This window comes from Sminthopsis crassicaudata, chromosome 4, assembly GCF_048593235.1.
Source record: "Sminthopsis crassicaudata isolate SCR6 chromosome 4, ASM4859323v1, whole genome shotgun sequence".
Taxonomy (NCBI): Eukaryota; Metazoa; Chordata; class Mammalia; order Dasyuromorphia; family Dasyuridae; genus Sminthopsis; species Sminthopsis crassicaudata.
The window spans coordinates 375,028,366-375,041,031 of NC_133620.1; positions in this window are offsets into that span (position 1 = coordinate 375,028,366).

Consider the following 12,666-nt stretch of genomic DNA (forward strand, 5'->3'; position numbering starts at 1 on the left):
AGCTTACTACTTTAGCTTTTAAGTTCTACTGCTGTATTTCCATTTATGTCAATCAGTCACAACTTAGCAAAAAGGCAAAAGAAATAAAAACAGTGCCAATAGTCATATAATAAGGCAAATGCTCAAATGTGAAAATATATCTCAACCCATGTATAAATCTGGGTCCTAGTCTCTTACCAATACTCACATTTATAAATCTAGCAGCACATAAGGGAAAGCACATAAGGAAGAAAAATCTACCTGCCTGAAATAATTTACAAGTCTGCACTCTAAATTTTGGTGTCATTGGTCCATTTAGGAAATCTATACCTTACAAGGTTGATCCTCTGCTAACTGCTTGTCTCCTGGTGTTCACCATTCTCCACCTGGGCAATTCTGTAGCCAAAGAGATGAAGTATTTTTAGGCTCCTTTAGCTTGAATCATTCTGAAAGTTATAAAAGTGCTACCTTTTATTCATCTAGCAGTTCCCTTTAAATTAGAGACCTGAGAAGTTTATTAGAATAACCCTCTCTGGGCAAAGCCAGTTAATAATTTGCCATTATATTGCATAGTTAAGTCATACAACAGCAAATAGATATCACAGCAAAACAGTTTACCTTCTGGTTAGGGGGAAACTATCCTGTTGTTATTGTCATTTGTCTTGTTCTCAAAAATGACCAATGATATCATGAGAGAAGTGTCTTGAATTGTGTATGAATTGGATTTAAGTGAGGCAGAGTTGCACAAAGTTATCAACCTCACTCTCTCTTCCAGACCCATTGAAATCTGAAATTTTAAGATAAAAATCAAGATGACCATTGATGTCTTAGATTGATGTAATAGATGACTTTGATTTTTGTAAATTAGTCTTTCCCAGATCTCCAAGAAAGCTCCTCATTCACGAGAATTCTATATCACCTAATTAAAATCTCAGATTTCCCCTTGCCCCAATATAACAAGAATTAGCCATGTAACTTCCCTGGCTCTTTTCAATTTTTTTCCCAATTCAAGCCAGAGGAGGTCAGAAAAAAGCAACAGATATTCCTGAGAGGCTTCCTAATCTCTAGTGTGTAAAATCTTCACTTGGGATCTGTGAACTAACTTCCTCCCTCTCTCCCTTCCTCTCTTACTTTCTTCCTCCCTTCCTTCCTTTTTATAACAAGTATTGTTCAATATAATTGGTTTCCTTTAATTCATAATTAAATAATAATAATATAATTCTGAAGAAGAGAGACTTTACTAGTCTGTCAAAGATATCCATGACACAAAAATGGTTTAAGTACTCCTGCTTTAAGGAGTGCTGAAGAACAATCAGAAATTGATAGCTAAAGAATCTGTCCTCTGACTGCTCCATCTGTCCTATCTTCACACAAAGCTCTAAGAGAGATTTTTTTTTTTTGTCATCCCTTCTCCTTCTTCTGGCTGTTGATACGTTAATAAACATTTATTAAGTGTCCACTATGTGCCAGGTTCTGTGCTAAGTATTGGGGATACACAGAAAGGTAAAGACAATCCTTGTTCTCTAGGAACTCATAGTGTACTGGGGGTGATCACATATAGACCATTATGTACAATCAGGAAGGATAAATTGGAGCTAATCAGCAGAGGAAAGATTTTAGCATTAAGATGAATCAGGAAAGTCTTCCTGTAGAAAGTAAAGTTTTAGATAGAACTTTAAGGAAGCCAAGGTATTCAAGAGAAAGAGATAAGGAGGAATAGCATTCCAGGCAAAAGCCATCGTCAATAAAAATGCCAGGATTGGGGACATGGAGTATTAGAGAAGCAGCAAGGAGAGACAGTGTCATTAGAATGAAGATCTAGCTTAAATCTTCATTTGCAGATTCTTTATTATTCTGTCTGGCTTCAGCTTTAACTTCCTATATACCTTTCAATGGCTTAAATCAAAGTCTCTTGGCAATTAGTGTTTTAAAAATGCCCCCTACTTTCCCATATGAAATTAGCAGTTCTAATTTAAACATATCTCAGTTTCCAAATGGTTTGTATTCTCTTTCTGTCTCTCTCTGTCTCAAGATGGGAATAATTGAAACCATATATGTCTTATAGCTCCAAGTTCTCAAAACATTTGCTCCACCATCTCACTCTGTATTCTTGAAACTACTTCTTAATATTTTCTAGCTTTTAATTAATAATTTTTTTTCACTTCCCACATTAAAACATCAAGCTTGTTCAATAAAATTTATGTCATTTCACATCTTTTATGAAGTTATTTAAATCTTTATATTTATATCAAAGCTCAGTCTCTGCACCGACTTGTTCAAATCCCACCTAAAAACTTTATAGACATATTTTAACAGTTGAAAATTTTAAAGAAAGTTCTTTTCTTACTCCTTTTAAATATCAAAATGTTCATCTATGACTATGGCGATGCATGACATCCTTCATTAGTTAATTTAGCTCTTTCTCTTTGCACAAAAGTATATTTTCTGGTTTTTTCTATACTAACCTCCTCCACATGAAAAGTTCAGTTCCTTAAAGGAGAGTAACTTTAGAATAGAATCCTTAAGTGCTTTTAAAGCTGTTGCCTGCTGCTTCTCTTCTGCCAAATTTTCTTTCACTTGCCTTGTTTCAAATCTTTTATTGTCTCCTCTCTCTAATTCCTTTCTTTTTTCCTTTCGCTCTGTTTTCCTATATCTCTGTCTCTCTTTGGAAATATATCTATCATGTTTTTCAAGTTTTACATCCTGCTATTTATGTTTTTGGGGGCAGCTAGATGACAGTGAATACCATGCTAGTCACTTAACCTGTTTGCTTCAATTTTCTCCTCTGTAAAATGAGCTAAAGAAGGAAACTGCAAACTATCATTTGCCAAGAAAATCTCAAAAAGGGTTATGGAGAGTCAGGCATGACTGAAAAACGATGAACAAATTTATGATTTTAAAAAAGTTTTGTGTTGAGAATTCTTATTGTAGATCCAATTTCATTGGAGAGGGAGAGGGAGAGGAAAAGTGAGATGGAAAACTATTTGAAAATTGAGATATGTTTAAATAAGAACTGTCAATTTCATATGGGAAAGTAAGGGAACTTTTAGATCACTGCGTGCCAAGACATTTTGATATAAGCAACTGAAAGGTATAAGAAGCTGAATTCATTTGAATCACTCTGGAATTTTGTTGTGATTTCCCCCCCTGCTTGTTGAGGAATCTGAAAATCTTGATGGGGAAAGTTTGTTCATTTATCCCCATAGAATAATGTTTAGATTTCTCTTAGTTTGTAATTTATTCGTTTTTTCTATCTTTACAAGTTTCTGTATTGGTGAATATACTTATGAGTTAAGAGTTTGCTCAAGCTTCCTCTCTTGACTTTTTTTTAAAATGCTTTCTCTCTCTCTCTCTCTCTCTCTCTCTCTCTCTCTCTCTCTCTCTCTCTCTCTCTCTCTCTCTTTCTCTCTCTTTGTTTTTTTTCGTTTTTGATTTCCCTTTTCACTCTCTCACCTGTCCTTCTGAGACTAGACAATTTTAACTTTCTTGAGTTGGGAGTATAGAGTAATAGGAATTTGACCTAAAGTGCTTCCCCAAAGTAAACACTAAATGGGAAAGGATTGGCTTCAGTTGAATTCATTATCCCTCTTCTCTCAAACATAGAAATAATTTTTTGTTCTAGATAGCTATGTGATACCTGTATCTTCTGTCCTCTCACCTTCAATTATTCTTCCTATTCTTCCTTTAGCTTATCAGAATCCATCTTTGGGGGTGACACTCACTTCCATGAAGGTACCAAATAGAAGGCCTCTACAATTCTCTTCCCTTTTAAATCAATAGGCTGATGGCATATAAATGAGGGTTCTATATACATCTTTATATTTATATAACAGTTTATACCATAAGGTGCAAATTTTCAAAGTTGCATTAATGTACTGGGCCCAGAAAACAGAGGGAAGTACAGGATAAGGATGTTGAATGGAAGCTTGGAATATTTATGATTCAATATTTATAAAGTGCTGAGTACAGTGCCTGACATATAATAGATGCTATATAAATGTTATTATAATTATTATGTTTTCTAATGTTTAATTTTTAAACTTTGCATGGTAAGTCTGCTTTCTTATCTTATGGATTCAGTTTGTCTGACACCATTTCATCTTCTGAGGTTTTGAGATTGAAGAGATAAAAGGAAAACAACTATTTCAGCTGAGAACATCTGCTCTTTCTAGGAAGGTTTCTGCAGCCATTTTGCTAATCATATTCTCTACTAGATTAGAATTGTTCTAAAAAATGACTAATATAAAGAATTTGAAGAATTATAAGGAAGATCTGTAGTAATTAATGCAGAGTGAAGAAAGTAGAACCAGGAGAATATTATATTTAATTATTACAATGATGGAATAGATTAGACACTAAAAGATAATAGAACTCAAAGTATATGTAATCATCATAATTGTTTCAAGATGATTAAAAAGTGAGTGTATGTAAAAAAACACTCATAAAGCACTATTAAAAAATAAACAAACAAATAAACATTAAAAACACATATATGGCCTAAACTGTATGGTGATTGGGGATTGAAGGAAAGAAGGGAACAAATTCTAGGAAAATGTCCTGAGCTAGTTTCAAGAATCTAAAATACCCAGGAAACTAAAGTAGTTTGGTGAGTCATAAAACCCAGGATTAGATTTTTTTTTTTTTTTTTTTTTTTTTTTTAACAAATACTCTTTGGGGTAATCTAGAAACTCAAATAGAGAAACAAAACAAACTCATCATCCACATAATAGTAAGTAAATTGGAATAAAGCTTCAGAGAACCTGAGTAAGAATATAGGTTCCTCAGTTACTTCCTGTATGACTTTAACATGGCATCTCCCCTCTTTTGGGGGGGCGGGTGGGGGTGTGTATCAGTCATTTCAGATTCTTCATGACCCAAATTAAGGTTTTCATGGCAAAGATGCTGGAATGATTTGCCATTTTGTTTTCCAGCTCATTTTATAGATGAGGAAATGGAGGTACCACAAGGATAAGTGACGTGCAGCGTCACATGACTACTAACAGTTTGAGGCCAAATTTAAACTCACAAAGATTTAAACTTCCAAGTCAGGCTCAACACTTTATCCATTGCGCCACCTAGTTGCCCTCTGTGGGTCTAAATTTCTTCTTTTAGAAAATGACTAGATGCCCATCCCTTCCAGTTGCACATCCTGTGATTCTGTAATCATATGAATTATAGTTCTATAATTTATTCCTAAGGTAAAGTAGGATATTTGAGAGATGATTTTAGCCTTTGAAGGTGATTATGATTTGTCTTGCTCAGCACTCTTTGTTGTCCATGTTAGAGGTGAACCACTGGGTTATTATAGACCTTCAATCAGTCTCTGGATGAGATTCTGAGTCTGAATTCTCCATTAATTCTAGAAGTTTCTTGTTTTTTGCTTTGTAATCTATTTTTAACTATGATTATATCAATACCAGAAAAGTGCCTTCCTCCCAAACTACTTTATATTTAAGTATTTTGCATATGTTTGTATCAATTAATTTTATGCTATATATAAATAAAAACATATATATGTATATATATATATACATACTTGTCTTCTCCATGGGAATGTAAGCTCATTTTTAATGGAGATTATTTCACTCCTTGTACTTGTATCCCCAAAACTCAGCAAAGTGCCTGGCACATGGTAAACACCTAAGAAATGTTTGTCAATTGATTGACTGACTGTTGACCCCAAAGAGTCAATTCTGCTGTTCTGGAGCCTTAGAATTTCTCAATTCTTCTCAATTTGAGGCATTAATAAGGACTGGAAGACCATGACAGGGAAGAACTTTCTCACTTCTAGTAAAAAGATTAAGAAACTGAATCTGTTTGCCAAACCTTAGCTTTAATTGGGAGGTAGTGGGTATAAGGAATGGAGTTAGCAAAAGTAAAGCGAGAGGGGAACTGTTCCCTTTAAGATTATCACTCTAAGATTGTGTTCCCTTTTCTGATCTCAGAGATCAGCATCTCCCAGACTCCAAGGAGCCAAGACAGAGCCCAAACCTTTCAGGATAAGAGAAGCAATACTATTCAGGGCAAATCAACTCCCATAGAAATACTAAATTCTTATTCAATTGAGGAATCCTGATCTGATCAGTTCAGGTTGCCCCAGGCCCCACCAAGATACCTAATCTAACAGCTTCCTTCAAGTAAGGTTTTTGCAGATGGCCCTTGGTAGCTTGCACAGCTGCCATGACCTTTCTGCCCACTGAGAAAGCATTCTCACCACCAAAACTCTATTTCTTTAATAATACTCTGCCACTATAGAAGTCAGCCCCTTAGCTAACTGATTTCTATCCAACAATAAACATTCATTTTGCAACTAATAATTCGAGAATGAGTGACTTCTTTCACTCTAAATCCTAAAGGGGATATCTTAAGAACTCTCTTATTGCCACTAACCTCTTGACCACCAGGAATTGAGAGCATTAAAACCACATCAAAAGTACTATCTTTCAGTTCTTTTTTTTTTTAAACCCTAATTATTCTGACCCTTCACTTATTTCCTCCTGAGAAAACTTGTAAATTATAGAGGAACTCCTCAAAGGGGTGGTGATGGAGGAGGGGTGAGGGAAAAGGGTAAGGGTCAGAACCAGAACAAAAGAGACTCATGAATCCCCCACATGGGAATTCCCAGTTTCAGTCTGAGAATCTGGTAGAAAGAGGAGATGAGAGGGAGATGACTCAGAGAGGAGAGGGAGAAAGGATACAGAAGAAAGAGGGGAAAAGAGTTTTGGGAGGTAGGGTGGGGTGAAAATTTTTAAAGTTCATTTGATCCTCAGAGCAACTCTGTGAAGTAGGTAGTTTTCCCCCATTTTACAGATGAGGAAAATGAAGCTTTTAAAAGCTGAATGGTACAGCTGGGATTTAAATGTGCATCTTCTGAATTCTAACCGAGTGGTTTTTTTTTTTCCCATTGTGTTACAATCACCTTTTAAAGATGATTAGGAGATAGGGATGAAGGGAAAGGGAGGAAGAAGTGTGAAGTGGAAAGAGCTTGAAATCAAAAGGCTTCTGTTCAAATCCTGGTTCTGATACTATGGACAAGACACTCTCTGAACTTCCATGTATCAGTGTAATACCCCCTGCTTGATTTACTTCACAGGGTTTTATGGGAAAGCACTTAAATGTAGGCTACTATTGTTAGCCTATACTCCTTCTTGAGAGTAAGAATTAGTGAAGGCAATAATGTAGGACAGAAAAAGAAGAATGAAATTGGCAAGGATCAAACTTGAACAGCTGTGATTGTAACTCTGTTGTGTGTTGACTCCCCTTAGGCAGATATTTCTTATGATTTGACATGGGGAAGAAAATAGATCTGTTCTCTTCTTTTCTCATGTTTATACTATAGTATTTGCTGATTTCCTTCTTATTTTCAAAATTCTTTTTAAAAAAATTGTGTTCCAAATTCTCTCCCTCTTTCCAGTCCCTCCCCTACTCAATGAGAAATCAAGCATAGAGGAAAGATGGGAGAAAAAGGCAGGAAATTACTTGGCTATCCCAAGAAAATAAAGCTGACATTTCAAAGTGAATATTGAGGGGCAGAAATAATAAAAAATAAGCGTAAAGCAATTGTCTAGCCTAAGACAACTTGGGAGGACCATAGGAAACACTTGACCTCCCTGGGGTGGTAGACTAACCTGACTGAAATACAGCTACCTTCAGGCAGATGCCAGTGAATCAAAATACAAACTCTGGAGAAGCTGTGTCAAGGAGAAGCCTCAAATTCAGGAATTGTCATTTCACAGACTATGTAGGGGTCAAATGAGTGATCAGAGGAAGGTGGAAAGGTCTTTTGTTGGGGCTGGATGAGGGTGATGTGGGCAGTAGCCCCTTTAAGATTCCTTTCTGATCCCCAACTCCCATAGCTGACCTTTGATTTCCAAGTCCTGGTCAAAAGCACCCTTTTGAATTACAAAAGGAGATATCTGAGTTAACTTGGGCTGTCCCAGCCCCCGTTCTAATGATCTGCTCAAGTTTCCCAACCCCCACCTAGCAAATTCTAGCCCTTGCTGAAACCCAGCAAGGAACCAACCTAGGACTCTACCCATAGGCCCCTTTTACCAAATAAAAGAGCCAAGCTCAAATCATCTCTTTGCAGAGGGTTGAAACATGTGAGTGCCATGCTTTGCATCAGAGACTGTCCACCACTTATGATGTATTTATCTCTTTATCTAACACCTTTTTACTAACCAGATTTTAACCTTACTTCCAAACCCTATAATAAACCTCTTTTATCAATCTAGGTTTTCGGGTCTGTAAATTCCTTTACAGGGGACTCTGTGCTGCTACTAGAACTCATTTAACTCTATATCCTTGCGCCGAATCCAAAGGGGTTGCAGGGGAGCCCCATTTGACTCCCTGTACCCCAAATCTGCCACTAGACCTCAATTAAACCTAATTTCATTTAGATACCCCTTATCTAGATATCATCAAGGGGACCTGGTAAGCTGACAGGATGTGATCTTGGGCTGTGGCTATGGTCAAGGAGAGAAAAGTAGGCATATATCAGTGAGTGTGGAAGCAAATGGCAGGGACCCTGCTAGCTATAGGCATTCACAGGGTTTTGGTTCCAGAAACTGAGTGAATGCCCATAAGTTGGGAAGTGGCTGAATAAATTATGTTATGTGAATGATATGGAATATTACTGTTCCATAAGAAATGATCAGCAAGATCATTTCAGAAAAGCCTGGAGAGACTTATATGAAATGATGCTAAGTGAAGTGAGAAGAGCCAAGAGACCATGGTACACAACAACAAGATTCTGCAATGATCAATTCTGACATGGATCTTTTCAACAAGGAGATGATTCAGGCCAATTTCAATAGTCTTTTGTGAGGAAAGAGCCATGTGCATCCAGAAAGAGGACTGAGGGGACTAAATGTAGATCACAACATAGTACTTTCACTTTTCTGTTGTTGTTTTTTTTTCCTTTTGTCTTATTTCTCTCTTTTTCTCCCTTTTTGATCTGATTTTTTTTTTGTGTGTAGCATGATAATTATGGAAATATGTATAGAAGAATTGCCATCTAGGGGAGGGAGTGGGAGAAAAAAATTGGAAAACAAGGTTTTGCAAGGATAAATATTGAAAACTATATATGTGTTTTTTTTTTTAATTAAAAGCTTAAAAAAACAAAAAAAAAGTTTTGGTTTCAGAGAAGAAACTTTTAGCTGTAGGAGGAACTACAAGGAGTAAGAACATTTGAGGTGATATTTCTTCTGAAAACTCTTTTGGGTCTGTGACCATTTTACAGTTTTCTTTGAAGTAGAAATAATTGTTTTAACTTCACTATCTTCTTTTGAGCTTTCTTTTTTGCTTACTTATTTTTTTTAGCCATGACAGAGATTTAGAAGAGTAGCAGAGATCAACCCCACATATAAAAAAATTTTTAAAGACATTAATTATCCTCCACATCTTGGGTTTAGAGACCAATTCTAACACAAGGCTAAAAGCCAAGAAATAAGGTGCTCAAAGAAGTTCAGCAAAAGATAAGAAATCCAACCATAGATAACTTGTATAGGCAGTAGGGAAAATCTGGGTTCAAACTCAGAAAAAGATAGTGAAGTTAAAAAGTTACTTCTACTTCAAAGAAAAATGTAAAATGATCACAAACCAAAAAGAGATCTTTTAAAAAGAGTTTTTAAAAAAATTGGAAGAAAAACAAGAGTAATAAAAAAAATCAAGAAAATTATGAAAAGAGAGTCAATAATCTGGAAAAAGAGATTGAAAAAACTTATGAAAAAACATTTCTTAATAATTAAAATTGAGCAAGAGGAAGATAATGACTTCATAAAATTAAAAAAATAATAAAACAAAATTAAAAAAAAATGAAAAGACAGAAGAGAATGTGAAACATTCTACTAGAAAGAAAACTGACCTACAGAATAGATTGTAGAGAAACCACCTATATTAACAGAAGAGAAAATAGAATAAATGTGAGAGTAAAGGGCAGATCTCAAGGGCAGAGTATAAAAGACACTCGGAGACTTATTCTGCCTGAGCCTGACAAACAAGGCAAGGATGGTATTGAATAAACCTCATCAATGAGGGAAAGCCTCCTCACTCTAGTGCACCTGGCTCTTACACTCTCAGCTGGGGACTATAAAAAGGGGAATGGAGAAGAAGGAAGAGGGAATTTCAGAAGAGAGAAAACTCTGGAGGGAACGTCAGGGAATGCTATGTAAAGTATAGAATAAAGACCTACTGCTGAATACTTGAGTGACTCGGGTGTTCTGTGGGGAACCTCTAAAGAGGTAGCTCTCTAATTGAGATAATTAGAGCCGAAGACATCAGAAGACTTGGGGAAGGTAAGAAACCAGTTAACCCCTGATGAGGTGAGCAGTGGGGAGTTAAAGAATAAATAAATATATTTTAGAAAAAAGAAATTGAACCACCACAAATAAAATTCCTAAGAAAAAAAATCAGGAAAAGATGGATTTATGATTAAATTTTACCAAACATTTAAAGTTCAACTAATTATAATATTAAATAAATTATTTGGAATTATAGGCAAAGAAGGCATCCTACCAAACTCCTTTTATGAAGCAAATGTGATGCTATATCTAATTTGGAAAGAGCAAATAAAATTTGAGAAATAAAGAGAAATAAAATTATAGACCAATTTCTTTAATGAATATGGATTCAAAAATTCTAAATTAAATGCTAGATGGGAGACTACAATATATCATAAAGATTAAACAAAGATTTGTTACTAAGTGAGATAAATATCAGGAATACAGGAATGGTTTGATGTAAGGAAAAGTATTAATTTAATTGATTATATCAATAATAAAAATAAAAACCCCACATCATTCTACTGATACAGAAAAGATTTTTGAGAAAATTCAATACTCATTCCTATTAAAAAACATTAGAAATAATAGGCATAAATTTATTGTGTTCCTTAAAATGATAAAAAAAATTACCTAAAACCACCAAGTATTATTTGGTGGGGATAAGCTAGAAGTCTTACCAATAAGATTAGGAGGGAAACAAGGATACTCATATTACCACTATCATTGTATTGAATGCTAACAATGGAAAAAAAAGAGAGAAAAAAAGAAATTGAAAGAATAAAAATGGGCAGTGACAAAATGAAACTATATCTCTTTGCAGATAATAAGGTAATATACTTGGAAAATCCTAGAGATTCAACTAAAAAGTTAGACAATATTTTAGCAAAGTAGAGGAATGTAAAATAAACCCACATAGATTATCAGCATCTCTTTCTCTCTCCATAGATGTGTGTGTGTGTGTGTGTGTGTGTGTGTGTGTGTGTGTGTGTTGAAAATAAAACAAAGGAAGAGTTAGTAATACATACCTCATTCAAAATGATTGTAGATGGCATAAAATACCTGGAAGTTTGCTTGACAAATCTAAGAACTACATAAATATAATTATAAAACACTCCTTCTATAAATAGTTATATATAAATAATTGGGGAAATATTAGTAATTCATGGATGGGCAGAGCCAATAAAATAAAAATGATGATTCTATTTAAACTAATCTACCTATTTAATGCTATTTATTCCATTCCAGGTTTTTCTGAAACCATCTTGCTCATCATTTCTTATAGAATAATAGTATTCCATCACAATCATATAGCACAATTTGTCCAGCCATTCTCCAGATGGGCATCTTCTGAATTTCTAATTCTTTGCCACTACAAAAAAGAGCTGCTATATTTTTGTAATTATAGGTCTTTTCTTCTTTTGATCTCTTTAAGATACAGACCTAACAGTGGAATTGGTGGATCAAAAGGTATGTACAATAGTATAAGCTTGTAGGTATAGTTACAAATTGTTCTCTAAAATGGTTGGCCAATTTATATCCTCCAATATTGCATTGATATCCTTGCTTTTCCACATCTATGACAGCATATATCATTTTCTTATTCTGTTACATTTGCTAATTTGATAGATATTAGGTAGTGCTTTAGAGTTGTTTTAATTTGATTTTCTCTAATCAATAGTGACTTAGGACATTTTTTTTCCCCACATGACTGCATAACTTTGATTCCTTCATTGAAAATCTTCCCATTCATATTTTTTGATCATTTATCAATTGGAGAATGACTCTTTTTTTAAAATAAATTTGGCTCAGTTCCCTATATATTTGAGAAATGAACGTTTTATCAGAGAAACTTGCAATATAGTTTTACAGGAATTCATTGTCTGTGATATATTTAATAAAATGTAGTTTCTCTGATTATCTTTTAAAATTAGGACTGTTTTTGTTTTTGCTCTGAGATTGACTTATGCTCTTGCTTTTTTTAACTTCAGCTGCAGCATAATAGATTCTGTTCCAACTCGTATTTTAATTTTGCATATGCTTCTCTGTTTAAAGTGTGTTTGTTGTAAACAACAGATCATTGAATTCTGGCTTCGAATCCATTCTGCTATCTGCTTCTGTTTTATGAGTGAGTTTGTCTCATTCATATTCAAAGCTATGATAACTGTGTATTTCCTAGCACCCTATTTTTTTCTATTTATTCATCTTGCTTTTCCTTTTTACTATTCCCTTAAGTCTGTTTTGCTTTTGAGCACTACCTCTCTTGATTCAGTCTCCCTTTTATTGAGTGTGTGTGTGTGTGTGTGTGTGTGTGTGTGTGTGTGTATTTTCCCTTTTGAACTGATTCTAATGAAAATGAGGTATGATTGATACCTGCTACCCTATCCCCATTTTCTCCTCCACTGTA